This window comes from Symphalangus syndactylus, chromosome 15 (genome assembly GCF_028878055.3).
Source record: "Symphalangus syndactylus isolate Jambi chromosome 15, NHGRI_mSymSyn1-v2.1_pri, whole genome shotgun sequence".
NCBI lineage: Eukaryota > Metazoa > Chordata > Mammalia > Primates > Hylobatidae > Symphalangus > Symphalangus syndactylus.
In genome coordinates, this window is record NC_072437.2 from 81,543,411 (window position 1) to 81,562,669 (window position 19,259).

General features: G+C 45.0%; 2 long non-coding RNA genes across 3 annotated transcripts in view; one reads left to right on the forward strand and one right to left on the reverse strand.

Annotated features, from left to right (window-relative positions):
• LOC129463646 (uncharacterized) overlaps positions 1-6,556 on the reverse strand; it is a 40,843-nt gene extending 34,287 nt beyond the window's left edge. The window contains exon 1 of the long non-coding RNA XR_008651265.2: positions 6,414-6,556. This is a non-coding gene — a long non-coding RNA (uncharacterized lncRNA). The remainder of the gene's footprint in view (positions 1-6,413) is intronic.
• On the forward strand, positions 1,169-6,851 carry LOC129463644 (uncharacterized). Of its 2 annotated transcripts, XR_008651263.2 has the most exons (4): positions 1,169-1,785; positions 2,396-2,580; positions 5,609-5,682; positions 6,756-6,851. It is a non-coding gene; the product is annotated as an uncharacterized lncRNA (long non-coding RNA). The 2 variants fall into 2 exon arrangements; XR_010116033.1 differs by lacking the exon at positions 6,756-6,851 and having other exon boundaries at positions 1,169-1,527; positions 5,609-5,832.
• The last annotated feature ends 12,408 nt before the right edge of the window (positions 6,852-19,259 follow it).

The window sequence follows — 19,259 nt, forward strand, 5'->3', positions numbered from 1 at the left end:
CAGAGACTGGACGCAACATGTGGCAGATTATGCGAAAAATCTAGTAGCTGAGCAAACATAATAATTCAGGTTCCCTGGATTCCAGGACAGAGTTGACTTCCCCATCTGAAGTGATACATGAGCACAATAGGTTTTCATCGTCATTCAGATTATAATGGTTCCTTTTACTCTGATAATATTGCTGATATTTCTAGAAATAGCTTGTTCATCCATTTATTAATCTCATAAACCCCTGACTGGGGGAAAGGGAGTGGAAAGTGGTCAGAAATGGGGCTGGAACAGTAATCAGGAAGCCAGAACCTCCACTGCCTCAAGAGCTAAGTTCAGTGTCAGGCCTTTGTCTGGAGGGCAACGGGGAACTCTGTAAATGTATTTAAGTTGGGGAATGTAGTGATCAGCAGCATTTGGCAGCAATCACCCTGGGCTGGAGTGGGCCTGACAGGAATGGGCAAATCTTGGGGCAGGAAATCCAGTCAGAAAATTATGACGATGAAGCAGGTGAGAGATGGTGGTGTCCCAAGGGCAAAGGGGGATCCCATCAAGACATAAGAACCGCCACGTCGTTCTTTCCCCAATCCCACTGTTTCTAGATTTTTCCTTTTAGGAGGCCTGCAAATGTCTGTTTCCGGGAGGAAAATCCGTCCCTGCTATTTCTCCAGCCTTCCCTTGTTACCGGTCCGGCCCTGCCCCTTTAACATTCAGGAATGAGAGTGGAAGCAGAAGGCCCAGGTCCCCGGGGGTCCCGACGCCCGGATTCCACAGCCTGTGAGGGTCCCTTGCGCATAGAGGGGGACAAGGCCACTGGCACTACGTCGTGACTTCACCAACAGCCTGCAGTTCTCGTTAACGAGATTTCGCCAGGCCCCTTGGACTAACGCCAGGATTCTCGGTGCCGGCCGTCAGCGCTCTGGGATTAGACAACGCCCCACAGGTCGCGGCTCTCTGCTGACCCTCACCAGCGTTGAGAGCGGCGCTGACAAACCGGCAGCCGCTAGCTCTCCCACAAGGCCGAGCGCGGCCAAAGGGCAGCCCCGCCCCCGCCGCCTCCCGCAACTCTATTGGCTAGTGCGCCTGCCACTCAGCCAAGCGCCCGACCCCGGCTTCGGGCCTGGAGGAGGGATCCCAAGTCGCCTAGGCTCGGCTCGGCTCGCCTCGCCTCGCCTCGCTTGTCCTTGAGGTTTACTGTGTTTGGCATCGCAGTTCCAACGCCAGCAGCCGTTTCGCGACCAGCCGTTTCGCGCCACGACTTGCATAAACACTTTCTAGTTGGAATCTCACCCTGCGAGGTGGGCAGGATAGTGATATTCCTGTTTGACGCCGACAGAAATAAGAGAGATTGACTCTCAGAACCATGTGGCGGGATTTTAAAGGAGGATCTTAACAGTGGCTCCGGACAGACCCGTGTTTTCTGCTCCTAGCATTAACTACGTCGTTAAACCCTTCTGAATTTATTTCGTCTGTGAAATGGGGAAAAGATAGCCACCTTGCATAACTGGTGAAGAATTGGTAAACTGACAGAAGAATCTAGTAAGAAGACTGGCCCATGGTCGGCTCTTAATGGCGTGTGTGGGGCTATGGACATTCCCAGGTTTTCTGACCTCTAGTCTGGGACTCTTTCTGCTAAACTAGGGATTCTTAGAGGTCCAGAGACTTCGGGGAGATTCAGGGGCTTCTTCAAGGGGGTCGCTGAGTTCTAAACTGCAGAGGAACACTCTTAATGGAGATATTTCCACCACATCTGTTACGGATAATATATATTTTGTCATCTATTCGCCAGAGACTGTTGTAAGTGCTTGTATACATTAAGTCACAATCTTTACAGTGAACACTAAGGTACATCCTATTATAATTCCCATTTTACAGAGACGTTAAATACCTATCCAGCTAAAAAGTGTGGAAGCTGTTTTACATTTATGCAATCTCGCTGATAAAGCCACACACCTTAACGTTTGTACTATATATTATTGTGCAAGAGGTGTATTTGATAACGATTCTTGCAAGATGCCTCTGACTTTTATTAAACTCTCAAAGGGCAGGAAAAAAAAATACAGAGGAACCTAAACCCTAAATCAGAGACAGACTACATGCCGATATACAAATGGATGATTAGAAACCCAAGTTGTGGGTACCATGTTTGCAATTCCGTTTTAGCTGAGTGCTTTGGACTATCACGTCCCTCAGTGGCTCCCTGGAGGAAGAATGATTGAATGACAGGATTGGAATGGAATGTAGCCATCATCTTATCTGACCACACAGACACCTCCCAGCAGATGAATGCATCACCTCCTCATGATAATTTTGAAGACTTTCTGAGAAAGTGATAATATTAGCCTATTACCTCACAATCAAAAGGAACACTATAGTGACTACAAACCCTATGTGCCTCATTCAACAGGTGTCACAGAATAAAGAAAAAGAAAGACTGGGAGAGAGATGGGAGCTGATAGACCAGAGGAGACCAAAGACTGAAACTGAAGACTAAACCATGGAAATTGGGAACAAGGACTTACTCGCTTAGAGGGTGAAAAGAGTGAATTTGCCTACAGGACAAATGTGGACGCAGCTCTCCCTGGGAGCCAGGTTAGAATTCCTACTAAGGTGTCCTTGGCCACTGTAGTGGTGGTGGCCTTGAACTACACAGCACACTGGCACACTCAGCTTCTGAATGTCCAGAGCAGTCCTGAGTCTTGCCTGAGAAAAATACTCAGGTTCTTGGGCTCCATCTCTCCCTTCTGCCTTCTTTTCCTCCACCTTTCCAGGTCAGCCTGGGGAATATGAGGTGTGAGGAGCGGGGTGAGTGGAGGCTGAGTTTTGACCAATGTTATTTGACATTTGAACCTGACCCATGGCAAAAGGAAGATCCTTTGGGAGGCAGGCCTATGTTCTCATCCCTTTTCCTGCCCCTTTGGATCAATTAGCTCTCAATCATTGTCTCGGGCTGGTAAAGAACAGAGAGGGGCACTGGACAACATCAGCCAAGTAAAAGTAGTGCTGGAAGTTGGGTCCCAAGTGATCTGTCAACATCCTGAAATGATATTTTGAGTGACCAGAGAAAATGCAGTCTCCATGAAGGAGGGATGTCTAGGGTGATTCCTGTAGAGAAATATTGGTTGTGAGATTTAAGGGGTGAAAGTGAGATAGACAGGAAATGAGGCAAGAGGCTGAGAGTCAGTGGCACCACTTGCTTTGGAAATGGAGGAAAGTCTCCAGCAAAGGCTGTGAAGCTCACAAAAGCTTGGTCCTGGGGCGAGGTGTGGGGAGGGTTGGCCACATAGGACAAGAGCAGGGCTGCAGAGTTAAAGGCCCAAGGACAAGCAATGTGACTCTCTTTCCAGCAAGATTGGGACCTCACCAAACTACCATCTCCCAAGCCCCTCCATCCAACAACTGGATATTCTCTCTATGGCATGAATAATAGCTATTGTGCCACATGGTATGCAAAGACAGTCATTATAGATTTGCTTTGTACTGGGCTTTTGCTAATTGGCTATAAGTGCTAACCTTTCATAAGTGACTCTAAAAAGGATGATTTCTGCACAGCTCTCTAAGCATTTGTGGACCCAGTCAGGAAAACTGAAAGAAGCAGCAGGCTCAGCAGACCATTCTGAATAGCTTTGGAGACATAAGCCAGGGAGACCCAGAATGAAATAAAGAAACCAGTCTTCTCATTTGGAACCTAGAACATTTGAATATGGACACTTTGATGTTCACCTTGGCACCATTAGTATTGAGCAGATTTGTTAAGTATTAGTTTGAACTGTATGATGTGCTGATACTCAGCTGTTTTTGATGCACAAAACATAGCAATTTCCTGTGGCTGAATCTAATAAAATCCTGAGATAATAAGATATTCTAAGAGATGTTAACTTAGTTGACTGGGGGAGAAAACTGGGGAACTTTGGGGGTCTAGGTCTCTATGAGTGAATGTTCCCAATTATAAACAATTCATTAAAAAGAGGCTTGCAGGATCTCCAGCTAAAAATTCTAGTTTCATTTATTTATTCGTTCATTGTAACAATATCAAAAATCATTGAGCATCTCCCATGTGTCAGTCGCTGTGCTAGAAAGACAGAATAAAATGATGGTCACTGCCCTGAAGGAACACACAGAATAGTGGGAAAGGAGTGAGGATGGTGCAGTGGACAAGGCTATAGGGAGGGCCCTGGGGAAACAGAAGAGGAACAGACAGAATAATTCTGGGGAAGGAAAGGAGGAAGAGAAGGAGAGGTGTGGTCTTAGCCAGAGAAGGTTTTGATGTGGGAAAGACAAGTAATAATTAACCAAATAGTCAAGGCAGGAAGGAAAGTTCCAGACAAAACCAGGCAGAGATGACCATATGATTTAAAGAAACAAGTTATATTTAGAGTGAATATAGGTATATTAAGTCTACAGAAAGGCATTTATCAAAGGGCTTTAGGCGTCTCCAAGTCAGGAACCATGTCATATTTATGTTCATAGAGCCAGTGTTGTGTCCAGGACCATACCTAGCACATGGTAGGTGCTTGGTAGATGTTGAAATAAACTGGCCTGGGGAAAAAAGCCTGAAATTGAAATATACCACAAATTTAAAAGAACCTTTTTCTTTCCTGCTCCCATTAGTCTAAATTGATGAGGTTTCAATGTATTACTTGAAATGTTATGTACGAAAACATTCATTTGCAACCTATCTCTAGAAAGAGATGTGGTTATGTAACCTTTTAATCTGTGTGTCTAAGTAGATGTCAAAAGTATGTGTTGCCTTGAGGACTTTTCTAAGTCTGTTCAATGTTGCTATAATAGAATACCTAAGCCTAGGTAATTTATAAAGAAAAGAGGTTTATTTGGCTCACAGCTGTGCAATCTGGGAAGTATGAGAAGCATGGTGCCAACATCTGCTCAGCATCTGGTGAGAACCACGTGCTGGGTTAAAAAACATGGCAGAGAAGGTCACCAGGAAAGTGAACATTTGTGAAGAGTGGCAAAACCTAAGGGGCTCCTGGTTTTATACCAACCCACTCTTGTGGAAACTAATCCATTCCCACAAGAACTAGTCTAGCCTCCCCAGAGCAGGAACTCAGTCACTTGGTGAGAACTACGACAAGCCATTCATGAGGGATCTGCCCCCATGACCCAAACACCTCCCATTAGGCCCCACCTCCCAATACTACCACACTGGAGATCGAATTTCAACATGAGTTTGGTGGGAACAAATAAACCATATCCAAACCATAATAGAGACTTTTTCATTCCTTATTTTGAATATTTAGTGTGTACTCTCCATAGGCTTGTGACCACAGTGGTAAATAAGACAAATATAGACCCTGCCTTGAGAGAGTTTAATATTTAGTAGCTAAAACAGTTATTATCTCTTAATTTGCCTGGATGAATCAGGGAAGGCTTTCAAATGAAGCAGCCTCTGGAAGACGAGGGCATTCCAGGGAGGAAGGGTGGCATATGCGCCAGCATGGAGGCGGGAGGAGACGGCACGATGTACCTGAAGAAGAACAAAAAATGAGTGCTACATGGGGCTATTGGAAATGAGAAGGAAATGTGGAAGAAGAAGTTAAAAAGGTGGGCCAGGGTTAGCTCCTGAAGTGTCTTGAAAAGGAGTTTGTATTTTATTTTGCAGTTAATGAAGAGCCATTGGAGGATTTTAAATAACGGACCGAAAAATAGAGTCTGAAAATAGAGGCGCAGAGACCGGTAAGTTGGTGACTGCCAGTCAGTGGTCTAAGGAAAAGATAAATGAGCAGAGCCGTAATCAGGACCAGAGAGGAGGCAACAGAAGAGAGATGCTCAGGATACAATCGATGCGCGTTGAGAGTGACTGGAGGTGGGGCACTGGAGAATAAGTGACATGGAGAGATCTAGATTGATCTCTGGGCCTACAGCTCAGGAAAGTGGGTGGGAGGTGGCATTCAGAGAGACCAGGAGCACTCCTTATCTTTCAGAGCCCAACACATAATCGCCAACAGCTGACTTATGAATAAGATCTTGGGGTCCTTGAAACACCGAAACACTGGAATTTTTAGAATTTTACATTCTTACTGCCCAAGAAAACCCTTGCAAAGAAAAAAAAAAACTTAAGTAAAAGTATTTAAAAGGCTCCAACTTCTCCCAAACACCTCCTCTTTGCTGACTCTCCCAATTGTATAGTCAAAGCAATAATAGCAGCCACATATTAAGTCATTACCATCTATAGCCAAATAACTGCAAAACCACAAGAGGGCAATGAAAATGGCCATAAAGGCACAGAGTAGTAATTATTTTCTCATTAGCACCAGCTACACTAATATCAACATAGAACAATTAACATTCCTAACCTCATAATTAGGCTATAACCTCTGTATGTCTTGCCAGAGTAGATTAATGAATGGCACAGGAGGAATAAGCAACAATAAGGCAGCCGTGCAGTGAGATCACTGCATCCTCACCTTCTCTGCGGGTGATCCACGGTGCCGTTGGATAGAAAGGCAGTGGGAGAACTTGGTTGTGATTTCCACTGATCTAGCCAGTCCCCAGCTAAAAACCATCTAATTCAGCTGCACTTTCTTTGAGTCCCAGGAAGTGAGTGTTTGAGTGGGAGAAAAGCTACAGCAGTAACAACACAGAAGGCAGAGTCCTTTTGCATTTGTATCTCTTTATTCTGTCCATCACTAGGCAACCATTCTTTGTGCTTAAAACTACACATCTTTGTACATGTGACACCTTCTTTGAAGTAACCACTTTGGTTTGCAGTGTGCTAGGGGATATCTATTCTATTTATTTCTGTTTAGGTCAACCACAATGAAGAACAAGCCATTTTGACCTCCATCCTGGCTCATCTCCTCTGTGTTCTCATAGCATCATATTATAGAATGGATCAGAAACGCCTTTGCAGTTGCCTATTTATTTGTCCATTTCTCCCTCCAGACTGTGAGTTCCCAGAGGGCATGTCTTATCTATGTTAGTAGCTACATCCCCAGTATCTGGCTCTGTGGACAACACTCTGTAAACTGTTGGAGGAATGAATGAATGAGTGAGTGAGTGAATGTTTTCCCTGAAATTCAAACCTTGGTGGTTGAACTTGTGATTATTTGGTTTATGGAACAAGCTAGGCTGATTGAATTGACTTGGCCAGGCAGAATTAGGCAAAATGTAACACAAAGAAGGTGAGTACACCAGCCTCGCTGATTGAGGAGGTCAGCTGTGGATGAGCCAAGTGCCAGCTGCCAGCTGCCAGCTGCCAGCTGCAGTTGCAAGGCCATGTTCTTCTTCTAGCTAGGAACATTCTGTGGCAGAGACTCACCCAGGGGTCTGAATATCAGAATCACAACCAGAAAATGGCTCATTATTGCACAGACAAATAATTGGCGGCTCTCTCCAAGTAACAGTGTCTTAAGTTAGGTTCCCTAGAAGCAGATTATAAAACAAGGACTCTTAGTCAAGTGATTTACTGAGCTCATGCTCTCAGGAGAAAGGGAGTGAGAGGAGCATAATAGGTAGGGAGAAAAGCTAGAGGAGAGCTCAGCTGGCGACTGGCTGCAGCATGATAACCTTGAGCTATGGAGCTGGCCAACCCTTTGTCTCTCTGTGTAGATCAGTCATTGGCTGTGGGCTATCCCTGGGGGCAGGAACCATAACCTCCTGGTGAACACAGCTCTTATTTCAGTAGAGAGCAATTCTCTAGAAAAGTAAGCAGCTGTGAGCTATTGAAACTCAGTATCCAGAGCTGGGGGATGGGTGCACGGCTGGTAAAGGTGCTCTGGGCATGGCACCTCCAGCATCTACCAGAGTTGGATTGTGTGAAATATTGTTATAGTCACTTCTCAAAAGAATACATTTATGCAGCCAACAGACAGATGAAAAAATGCTCATCATCACTGGTATTAGAGAAATGCAAATCAAAACCACAGTGAGATGCCATCTCATGCCAGTTAGAATGGCGATCATCAAAAAGTCAGTAAACAACAGATGCTGGAGAGGATGTGGAGAAATAGGAATGCATTTACACTGTTGGTGGGAGTGTAAATTAGTTCAGCCATTGTGGAAGACAGTGTGGAGATTCCTCAGGGATCTAGAACTGGAAATACCATTTGACCCAGCAATCCCATTACTGGGCATATACCCAAGGGATTATAAATCATTCTACTATAAAGACACATGCACACGTATATTTATTGCGGCACTATTCACAATAGCAAAGACTTGGAACCAACCCAAATATCCATCAATAATAGACTGGATAAAGAAAATGTGGCACATATACACCATGGAATACTATGCAGCCATAAAAAAGGATGAGTTCATGTCCTTTGTGGGGACACAGATGAAACTGGAAACCATCATTCTCAGCAAACGATCACAAGAACAGAAAACGAAACACTGCATGTTCTCACTCATAAGTGGGAGTTGAACAATGAGAACACATGGACATAGGGAGGGGAACATTACACAATGGGGCCTGTTGTGGGGTGGGAGGCTAGGGGAGGAATAACATTAGGAGAAATACCTAATGTAGGTGATGGGTTGATGGGTGCAGCAAACAATCATGGCACATGTATATCTATGTAACAAAACTGCACGTTCTGCACATGTACCCCAGAACTTAAAGTATAATGAAAAAAAAGAGTTAAAAAGAAGAAATATTGTCATAGTAATCACTACCGATTATTGAGCACCTACTATATGCCAAGTGCTGTGCTAAATATATGTATTTGCTCAGATACTCCTTTGGATACACCTGTTAGAAAGGTAATGTACTAGCATTTCCATCCGACAAATGAAACTCAGATTCATGCTTAGAATATTTCCTTTCTGTGTCTACATTCCTATGATAGAATCACGATATTGCACCTCCAACTGGCCTGAATTCCATGCATTCATTCTACTCATGAATTCCACCAATGCTTTTGAGCACCTATTACGTACCAAGACTAGGCTAGGCCCTAGGGATATATCAGTGAAATGATAGTCTTGGATCCTATCCTCAAAGGATGGGACTAAGCCTCAGGCCTAGATCCAATGTGATCTAATTAAAAAATATTATTTGGACATCTGCTATGTACATTCTGATTCACCACACCCTAATCAAGAAAGAATCCAGACCCCGTGCCTCTGTAAAAGTCCACTTGAATCCCTCACATAAAACATGCTACTAGACTGGGAAAACCTGTTTTCAATACTTCATACAAACCAAGCACAGCAGGCACCTTCCCTGTGCATGGAGATTAAACTTGGTGATCTCTAAATTCCCTTCCAGCTATCATATCCTCAGATTCCCACCTCTGACCATCCACAGTGCTCATGGCTACACCTTTACAGGGTACCGTGACGGTCTGTTTTATGTCAGCTTGGCTAGGCTATAGCGAGTTACTCAATCAAACACTTATCTAGGTGTTGCTGTGGCAATATTTTGTAGATGTGATTAACATCTACAATCACTTGCCTTTAAGTAAAGGAGATTATTGTCACTAGTATGGGTGGACCTCATTTAATCAGTGAAAAGCCTTAGGAACAAAACTGAGGTTTCCCTGAGGAAGAAGAAATCCTGCCTCTGGAGTGTACCTTCACCTCTTCCTGAGTTTCCAGCCTGCCAGCCTGCACTACAAATTTTAAACTTTCAAGCCACCCCCACAATCACTTAAGTCAATTCCTTGAAATAAAACTCTCTCTCCCTCTTTCTCAACACACACACACAAACACACACACACACACACACCTCTCCTGTTGGTTCTGTTTCTCTGGAGAACCTGAATGACACAGGGACCCACCATGTACTTTTCTTCTTGTAATATCATCTGGTATATACAGTTTTACAGCTTCTGATGTGCATAGTTATGGCCCATCCGGGTTACTAGTAGGCAGGTGAAGCCCATGCTTAGAACACCAACAAAACAAGGGTACTAGAACGTGAGAAAAGCTCATCTTCAATTCAATTAACTTAACCAGAGTTTTGCGATAAGAACATGCAGAAATTTTGCTTACTCATAAATTCTGGGTTTTTTTTTAAATTATCTGTATATGGGTGGGAAGGACTATAATCATTTCAGGTTGGAGCCCCTAAATATATTAATCCAGCTCTGTACATCTCCAAGTAGAATATAAGGTCCATGAGGTCAGAGGCCAAGCCTTGGTTTTTTTATGAGCCTATAGTACCCAGTATGATGCTTTACAGATAATCACATACATAGGAGGTGCTGCATCAACCTATTATTTTCCTTTTGTTTTATTATCCAGAATATTTTAACTTTGGGAAATGGGAAAAACAGGCTCAGAGAAATGCAGATTTGCTTGTTTTTAGGGAAATTGATTTACCATCTCCAAAGGAAAGGCTGCTTCCTCTATATGGCTAGATTTATTATCTGGAAAGCAGTCCAGAGACCAGCCCTTCTCTTGTTTCTGTGTCCATTGGCAGCTGCTGGGAGTCCAACTGACTGACATGTGTCAGGCTTTGTGAGTGTTTTAAGAGAGATTCATTTTGCAACAGCACATAGGCAGGCTGTCCCAAACCAGCAGCAAGCATTGTTGGCAGTGGAAGGGATTAAAAGGACTTTAGCAGAGACTCAGAGTCTAGACTCTTTCTGGAACACAACCTGGAATAGCAGTGTGATGTGTAAACAGCAGATGTCCAATAAATTTGTGTTTATAGGCTAGCTGACCTTTGACCCCTAAATGATTAACACCCTGATGGACTACGTAGAAAGGGGTCCAGATTCTTAAGCAAATAATTTCCACTTCAGGTGAGAATCTATTAACTTGAAAAGAGTTGTTTCGGCCATAAAAAGGGACTTCAGGTTGAGTCCAGCCTGTGGTGGGAAACTTCCACTAATTTGAGTGTGCACCCTGGTCTCTCTTACCCAACCAAAAACAAAACTGGTCATGCAGCCTGACATTACAGAAATAGAGGATAGAACTCAGAGCCCAAGAGAAATATATGGAAAGGCTTCCAGAATAAGAAAATTAGGAGAATTATAAGACGACTGTGTGTAGGGGTACCCCAAAGGCATTGAAGAGAGAAAAGCAACACAAGAGCCGAATGAACTCCATCTCCCATGCATCTCTGAAAGGTTTTCCTGCAACTCCAGTAATGTTGCCCACTTTCCTGCAGGCCTTGCTGGCCCTGGCCTTCCCTCCTTTCATCCAGTCCCTTCCACACTGGCCAGAGTGAGGCTCTCTACGCCCTCTGTCTACCTAAAGCCGGTTATGTAAAGCCCACAGCCTTCACAGGATACTCAGAAGCTTCCAGAACTAGCTATTCTCAGCCTCTCTCCAGCTGCATCCCCTCACTACGCCTTGCCCCAGATGTTCTTTGGTCACACAGAACTATTTCACATTACTTTAACTACTCCATGCCCTTCCAGCTTCCAGGCCAAAAATGCCTTCAGCCAATCAAAAGTTCACCAACCCTTCCAGGCCCAGTTCAAAGCTAGTTCCCATCTCCTCTGGCTGAATCCATCAGCCTTTCTTTGATGCTTGCCTAATACAACCTACTCTCCATGAATATTGTATTCCAATTATTTATATAGTATATTCACACTTCAGTTCTCAGCAGAATGTGAGCTCTTCAAAATCTCTGGGCAATGGTTGATTATTTTTAAAATTCTTGGTGCCTTGTTCCATACTTCTCACTTAGTAGGTCCTCAATAAATAGAGTTAGATAAATGAAATAATCAACCAAGTGACCTATATTGTCAAGCCTGCCCTTCAGCTCACAGGCATTTCTCTTAAGCTCTTCCACCATTTTACCCCATCTGAAAATTGATGCTTGTTAGTGTGTCCAATACTACTGCCGCAGATTTCCATATATGCCCTGTGCCTTCCACACAGACTCTGTGCTCATGTTGCAGGAAATAAGCTTCTCAGGCTGTACTGCATCCAGTGCCAAGCAATGTGAATATGGGGTGTCCAGTAAACACTAATTACGTTAATGATTTGTGATATTTTTCTGCCATTCAGTTATGTGCTTTGAAGAAAGAGATAATGGCACAGAGTCAAAGGCCAATCTGAATTGCAGAGAAATCCACTTGTTGTTGGGGGGCATTGGGTGCATTCTCTGCCTTCCTGCAGTCATTCTCTATCAACTGCAGGTGGGTGGCCCTCAGACACAAAGGGATCCATCCCACTGCAGGGCCCTGTTTGTGGAGGGGCTGATGAGTAACCTCTCTCAAGTCAGGTGTAGCCCTTCGGCCAGGAGAGAAGCTAGAAACATGCTGTGGCACCCAGTTACAGGTCTCCAAAGACCTTGCCTCATTTGAGTGGGGGTTGCTCTTCAGATCGAACTGAGGTGTAATTCAGCTTAAATCAACATTGAGGACGAGCCATATAAACGACAGCTTTTCATTGCTGCTGTAGCTCCATAAGCAAGATTATCTTAGCAATTAGCGGGTAATTATTGTCTACAATCAGAAGGGGAGAAGTGTCAGAATGAGGCCAGCAGAAGCGGTGACATGATGGATAATTTATTAGATGGTGACTGGCTGTTTTTCTCTCTCCAGGCCTTTGTAAGAAAAACACCCAAATGCCACAAGTGCATTCCCAGGGAGCTGCAGGGTGGCAGGAGCTGAGGATGCAAAAACATAATTGCCTTCTATCTACTCTGATTTGAGCTTCATCAAATCCTTTGGCTCCCAAGGCATTCTGCAGCAGACGTGTGCACAATATTCCAGCACTAGGACTTGTGTCTGCGGGTACTGCTCGGGGCCCAAGAGTCTGAGGGTCTGCAAAGCCTCCAAGACCTTCCCCTTCCTCCCAGGCCTCAGGGCCTGTGCTGGCCACCCTCCTATACAGCAGCCCTTACTTGGCATTCTTGCTAAGTCCTGTGGGGGCTCCAACCTTGACTCTTTTCATTCCACGCTGATTTCTTCTGGGCTCTGCGCCTCAGGGAAGAACTTGCAATGCTAGTAATAAACAAAGAGTACTCATGATAAAAACTGAATTTTGCTGCCTTAGGAGAGAACAGCAGAGCTTAAGGGTTTTCGTAGGATTCTGAACAGCCACCTGTCTTTTCCAGCCATTGTCCACCCATACAACCATCCATTCTGTAAAACTCTTTTGTGCTCACTGTACTCAAAAAGCAGGAAGGTTTTGCCCCAGGGTGGTTCACAACAGAGTGAAATGCAGACTAGAAAACAGATAAGCACCATGAGGCCATTTGAAGATAAAAGATCATTTTCCTCTACCGTAAATCATGAGGCCTTAGGGAGACATGGGTATACTCACACCCTCCCCCATGACAAGGCAATAGCTTACACATGGGATTTCAGCTTCCCCGGAGGAGCTAAATAAGGGAAACCTACTAATGCCAGTGTTTGGTCACATAGAAGGCACTGAAAAACCCATGGTGACCAAAAAGGCCAGTGGTTGCCCCACCCTCCAACACTCACACCCACACACGAACGCGCGTGTGCGCGCGCACACACACACACTTCTCCAGTTTGACCCAGCCATACTATTGCACCTCTCTGACACAATAGGCTGTTTCATACCTTTGCTATCTTTACCTGGTCTGCTTGGTGAGACCTCAGCAGCTTTGGAAACTGCTTTTCTAGAGACCTCTCCAGAATCTCCTGGCCAGGTTCAACCTCCGCCATTACTATGCATTGTCCAAATCTTCCTTGCACTTACCACCCCGGCGCATGTGCGTGTGATCACAGGCCAGCCAGTGAGTGTGCACTTGGAAAGTTCACTCATCCTTAAATCCATGTGGCCCAGAACAAAAACAATCAGATGTTCTGAAAAGTATCAGTGTTAAATACTCAGGTATCTTCTTTTTAAAATATTCTTCTTGATCTGTCTCTCATATTCAATCATTCACTAACTCAATTTCAGACATTTATTGAGCACCTACTATGTGCCAGACATTATGCTCAGCCTACCTGTCATGGTCTCTTTTGAAAAGAATCTTCTAAACCTGCATCTTAAAATTACCTTTGGGGATTGTGCTGATAATGTGTATTCAAGTCTTGTGGTGAACAGGAGGAAAAATATATCATCTTATCATCTTACATTTGCACAGGTTATTTATTTGTTATAAAGCATCTTCAAACCCTTTGGTTAAGACCTCTCACAGTTGAGCAAGTAGAGTTGTGCTGAATTCTAATATAGGGAACCATGGGAGGCAACATGGTTTGAAAATCTGAGCTGTGTGTCTTCTCTGGAGAGAGCACATGCATCCACTAGCTCCTGACCCCACTTTGAAACAGGGATGGATAACAAATGGCATCAGTGCCACTCAAAGAGTTGTAAGTGGCAGCCAGCTACTCCTCTGCCTAATGATCACTTTGTGTATTCATTTTCCTCTTTTCTCATTTTGCTTTCTCCCATTTCCTATCTTCCCTTGCTTTCTGCTTTCTCTCTTTCTGATGACTTTATTCTCCCATACATTCATGCCCTTGAAGGGCACCCGCCACTAGGCACTCAAGAGGTTTGCTTCCCCTTTGCTTCTAGGCTGGATTAAACCCACGTTCCAGCATGTGATATGGGAGGCAGGGAGGGCCAGAACTGGCACAGCCTCTGTGTTCTCAGGCTGCTGATCATTCCATTCCACACCAGACCTTCTGAGGTGAACGAGCTAAACCAGCGGTACAGGTCTGAGCCATAAACAAGGCAGCACCCAGGAACAGGCCATTGTTGCTTTGTCTGGTTTGAGCACTCAGCTTTGTACAAGTCAGACAAGACGCCTGGACATGGAGCTTGGGCTTGTGACCAGGGTTTCATTATCACTGTCGCAAAGCCACAGATTGGGAGCGGAAAGGCAATGCTTGCTTTCAACCCCCGTGCACACAGAAAAGCCTCCTCAGCCCAGTATCAGCTTCCCTAAACACCACCCAGGGGGCAGTGAATGTTGACTGGTCCTGATTTATTGCAGCAGAAGAGGAAAAGAAATGACAAGCCCTAAATGTCAAGGCGAGGAGGTGTGTGGCCTGGCCGAAAAGAGAGCTGAGAGTGTGCACTGGGATGGGTCATGTGACTAGGATTCTCAGGCCAGGAGAGACCAGGAGCCAATTCAAGTGGGAGGTGTCAGAAATGCAAAGTCGGCTGTAAAAATGTCAAGAGCAAGGCAGGGAATAAGGCAAAGGGAAGACTGCCTTCTGTTTTGTGGGAGGCAGGTTACAAAATGTTAGGAGTGCACATTACTTTCACGTGTCTGCTTGGTTGCAAGTCGAATCTGCTGTCTGCTGGAACTCAGGAGAACTGATAGGAATGCAGCATCCAGGAACCTGATCCTACCCCAGGGAGTTCTGATGCTGCCTTCCTATGCTGCAGAGGATTCTCCTGCTGCAGCACTAAGAGAAATTTAGACAGTAAGTCAATCCAGACATGCCCTGTGAAAGTGAGCTCTTATAGGCATGGCTTGCCTGGTGAAAGGTAATGAGGAGTAGCTGAGGCTGCACCTGCTCAGGAGCCCATGTGCTCAACAAGAAAACTCCAAGCTTGCTTCAATTTGGCATTGCTTTTAATGAACATTCACTGTTTTAATTCCATTCACGGTTTCTTATTTATTTGAGATGGGGTCTCTGTCCAAGGTGGAGAGCAGTGGTGTCATCTTAGCTCGCTGCAGCCTCAAACTCCCTGGCTCAAGTGATCCTCCCACCTCAGCCTCCCCAGTTGAGACCACAAGCATGCACCCATCTTCATTCTTTGTTTCTTATCCTTGCTGGCCTACTGCAGGGGTCCTCCTGGAGATGAGATTCTTCCAACCTGAAAAACTCTATAATTATTTCTACCAGAGCCAAAATCTTCCTGGCCAATGGCTGAAAGGGGGCAATGCTCAACATGGAAATGCATACCTGCCATGCTTAGCAGGAATCTGGCGGGGCTGAAAACCCACCACATACAAGGCACTCCCAGGAGGCAGGAACTGGGCCACTGTCTTAGTTTCGATTCCTGAAACAGGAATCTAGATGCACATGTTTACTGGGGATATGATCCCCAGAAACACAGTGAGGGATTAGAGAAGCAAGATAGAGAGAGGTGGGTTAGCCAATAAAGGGGGTGTTCATGAGCAGGATGCTGCACAGAGCACTTGGGTTTTACTTCCTCTGGAGTCCCTCTCAAAGGCTCAGTGGAAAACACCTCGATTTTCCTGTTGGCAGGGGGTATAAAAAGACAGAGACTTTTTTTTTTAACCAGCTCCATCCTTCATTGGTTAAGGGTTGCCCCAGGCACCTTTAACTCTGATGCTCTTCTGGGCTTCCCCGTGCATGGGGCTTAACAAATTTCTGTGGCCAGAGACAGCCATCAGGCAGAGATGTGGAAGCTTTAGGTAAGAAGCCACAGTGTGTCCATGAAGCTGCAGATGACCTGCAAGGGAACATTGTCCATCCATCTGCAACAGCCATCATGACAGTAATGTCTTCTCATCTGTGTGCCCAAACATGTGCACATGTGTATGCACACACACACTCACACACACCCACACACACACAAATGCAAATTGTTGTACCTTTTTCTCATTTGCACTCCCCCTCACCATGACCATATAAAAATCGAGTCTACAAATAGTCTCAACCCTGCTGAGCCATATATCCTTGCCTTGCAATACGAGCAAGTAGAAGTAGTATCTGTAGCCTCCCAGGCCCCAGCTACTCCAATGTAAATCCATGCCAGTTTCTAACTTCAGCCCAGCTGGAAAGGCTAGAACTTGCGTTGGCTGTTTTGCTTAAGCCCTGCTGAAGGGCAACATGGGGTGATGGGAAAAACTGGAACAGATGTCAGGAATTTGAGGTTTCTTGTGTCCTGTCTGCCAGTAAGTTACGTAACTTCCTTAGTTGACTTCTAGAACTTAGTTTCTCCCTTGGTAGAACTAGAGTAATAATACCCAACCTATTTGCCTCCAAGAGTTATAGGAAGACTCAAAAGGAGCCAATTCACGTACCTGGGATCACCTTGATATGCCAGGGATGCTCCTTGCAAAGCCTTATCCTGCTCAATCTTCACCTAATTGAGTTGATTTTAGGCTTGAAGCAGTGGCCTTGCTGGCTGACCTCTCAAAGCCTCCCATTCCCTTGTTCCCATGTGTAGCATTCTGTTTTGGGAGCACAGAATATCCTCTGGTCTAGAGGAAGCTAAGTCACTGTTTGCAATCAGTCCAAGCAGATCAAGTTAAGGACCAGGCCATTTTGGAGGCACACAAGGAGGCCTCTTGGCAGATGGGCACGATAGGCTTGCTTGCAGCCTGAGTGGTGAACAGCCCCTTCCATCTCTTCATTTGCTCGTATCAAATAGCAAATTCCCGAATCACTATACAGAGTGGTGGATGAGGCAACACAACTTACCCAAAATATTAATAGGCACTCATGAGGGCACCAGCTGTTGTGCCTAGTCTGTGTCATTAAGGCCTGTGTGATGTCAACAGAGAAGCCATTGTTGGCTGGACCTGCCCCCACCAGCTCAACCACGGAGTGTTTGTCAGTCACTTAGGAAGAGCTGCCCTAAAGGGTGAGTGTGGTTCTCAAAGGTGGGAAAAACTAACAATTCTTGAAGAGGACTCAAGGTTTATTGGACCATCAAATACTGGAGTTGATGCTGAAGTCTATAACAGTGGTAACAATACCCAGCGTGTATCCATTGTGGACCCAGCCAAGATCTCTGGGGAGTAATGGGGGGAGGGGTGTTGAGTCCTTCTACACAGGCTCAGAAAGAAAGGTTCTTATCATCCATTTAGAAACAATGGAAGCAAAGTAACTCTCTGGGACAGAAACTTTGTCGGTCAGGGAGAGGCTTGAAGGAGACTCTAAATGGTTCGCAGAATGAATTCTCACATAAACCTAAAGAATGCTGATGGAGAGAAGCCACTGCTCATTCTCCTTTTTAAGCCAAATAATATCCTCCTGCCGGAACAGAGTTGTTCTTGGCACTTGGAAGTAAATGTGAGGAGGGAATCAAAACACAATGCCTGAGAAAGAAATCCATAAGAAATCTGAAGGCCAGGACGTGGTGAAAAGTAATAAAGATAGATGGGTCAGTGGCAGGAACAAAGATTAACTGTACCAGAGGAGATGGCGCTTTGGCTCTGAAAATAGGATTGAGCGAAAGCCGGAGGTGCTGCAGAGACACACATGTCCTTCGTTTCCACCCTGAAGGCTCAAAGGAAGGCCGCTGCCCAGCCACACGGAGGCTGCAGGACAGGATTCTGGAAGCTGGGGCCTCCTTGCCCTAATCCTGGAAGGATATTCCACATCTAAATCACCGAAGCTTCATCCTGTGATGCAGAAGCTCTCCCCTTGTGAACAACCAACACAGGAAGTAGTGAAACCTGGTAGAGAGAATATTCTCTTTCTCCACCTTCAGTTATACCAGAACTGCCTCCAGGGACTTTGGCAGGTTTGACAAATGGCAGAAGAATTTAGAAGATTTTCTTTGCTGGCAAAGGGAAGCCATGGTTGGGCACAAATGTGCTGCTGCGGTTGTTTGTACAATGAAACTCTAGATTGCAGGCAGAAATGTCAGGTTCCTTTCAACTCTCTTCAGAGCTAATCTAGTTCCCATGTGCAAACTCAATCTATAGCATTTGGGTAAAGAATACTCAGTCCTCTGCTGTGACAAGAACAAATTCATCACCCACACCATACATTGTAGCTAAGGGCATCATTGTGCCCACATGAATCACCAGGCAGAGACGGCTGCCAACTCTGAAATTCTTTACTCATGGAAGACTCACGTATACTAATGCCAACTATTTACGCAAGCACATTTCTCCAGGTGGCCTGGAGCAGTTTACAAGATGCTGGCTCATTCCTCATCATGTCACTTGGAAGGAGAGCAAAAGGTGGGGAAAGAGGAAGGGCCGACATCATCATCTGCATTTTGTGTGGGGAAACTGAGGCTCACACAAGCCATAAAGTGAAATGTATAGACATTTATGAGTCAGGAATTGACCATGGAAGAGGCAAAATGAGCTTATCTGAATCATGAGTGGACTATTTCTTGCCCAACAATTTCGTGCAGCTCTTCCAGCACAACTGTTTGGATACAGCAGCCTCAAAACAAGTAAGCCAAAATCCAGACTCGCTGTATTTGGTTTATAACCAATTTCCCATCTTTCATTCCTTCTCTGACTTCTACCTGATTTCTGAATTTGGTTGACCCTGTTTTTTTGTTTGTTTGTTTGTTTTGTTTCACTTTAAAAGACCCTCAACTCTCCTGGAGTCCTGACCTGCTATTTCTTTCATTTTGATACCAGTCCTTTCCTTCATCTGTTCCCAATCCATATACCCTTGATGCCTGGAGGTAAGATTGACAATGCAGGGGGGTGAAGATCAAGTTTGAGGTGAAGCTCACAGATGGCCTGCAAGATG